Here is a 1,468-nt window from a genome sequence, read left to right as displayed (position 1 = left end):
TTCAAATAGAAAAAATTTCCTAGTTCCCTGTGTCTAAGTTCCCTGGTTCTCTGAGCTTGACAACAAAATTAATTTCTTTGTAACTGTATTACTGAAGTTATTGAGGTTCTTTTTTGGCTGGCTGATGGCTGGTAACCAATCTCTGTTCCTAGAGATCACTCTGAATGTTCTGTCCTATGTCTCTTTACATAGACAAGTCACAATATGGCTGTTTGCCCCTTTAGGGCCAGCAGTAGTCTCTCTTGCTTTTCATTTCTTTCTTTAGTAAAAAGAAAATAGTCCCTATTAAGGGCTCATCAGACCCCCTGAAGATAACTTCTGTTTTGATTAATTTCAAGTCAACTGATTTGAGATTTTAATTAAATCTGAGAATTTTTTTTTCAGGATATCATGTGGGTACAAATATTTTGGTTACGTTTCTTGTCTTTGCCTCACCCAAGTGAGGATTAGTGGCAAGCCCTTCCCCTCTACAATGCTCACCATGTCCATTAGTTGTGAGTTTACCTCCCCAACCTTACTAATCCCGGGAGAATACTACTACCATGTGAGCACCATAGTGTTAATCAGTCAGTGCCAATTTGATGGCAAGTATATGTGAAGCCTATTTTTTTGATCTTGTGATACCTCACTTTGGATAATGGTCTCAAGCTCTAACCAGGAAAATATAAGAGGTGCTAGATTGCTGTCATTTCTTATGATTGAGTAATATTCCATTGTATGCATATACCAAATTTTAATAATCCACTCATGAATTGACGGGCACTAGGATTGTTTCCACACCTTTGCAATAGTGAATTATGCTGCTATAAACATTTGAGTGCAGATGTCTTTATTGTAGAATGTCTTTTGTTCTTTTGGGTAGATGCCTAATAGTGCTATTGCTGGATCGAATGATATTTCTATTTTTAGCTCTTTGAGGTATCTACAAATTCTTTTCTACAGAGGTTGCAGTAATTTGCAGTCCCACCAGCAGTGTAAGAGTGTTCCTGTCTCTCCACGTCCTCGCCAGCATTTGTTGTTTTGGGATTTTTTGATAGAGGCCGATCTCACTGGGGTTAGGTGATATCTCATTGTTGTTTTGATTTCAATTCTCTAATGATCAGAGATGTTGAGCATTTTTTAAGTGTTTACTCGCCATTATTCTGTCTTCTTTTGAAAAGTTTTTGTTCATTTCCTTTGTCCATTATTGATGGGGTTGTTTGATTTTTTCTTGTTGATTTTATTAAGTTCTAGATAGATTCTTGTTATCAGGCCTTTATTGGATGTGCAGAGAGCAAATATTTTCTCCCATTCTGTAGGCTGTCTATTCACTCCAATGATAGTTTCCTGGGCAAAAGCTTTTTAATTTGATCAGATCCCATTTATTTATTTTTGTTGCTGTGGTGATTGCTTTGGGGGTCTTCTGCAAAAATTCTTTGCCTAGACCAATGTCTGAAAGGGACTTCCCAACATCTTTTTCTAGAATTCT

The sequence above is a fragment of the Propithecus coquereli genome, unplaced genomic scaffold, assembly GCF_000956105.1.
Source record: "Propithecus coquereli isolate 6110/MARCELLA unplaced genomic scaffold, Pcoq_1.0 Scaffold577, whole genome shotgun sequence".
NCBI classification, from domain to species: domain Eukaryota; kingdom Metazoa; phylum Chordata; class Mammalia; order Primates; family Indriidae; genus Propithecus; species Propithecus coquereli.
This window is presented reverse-complemented; position numbering follows the sequence as displayed.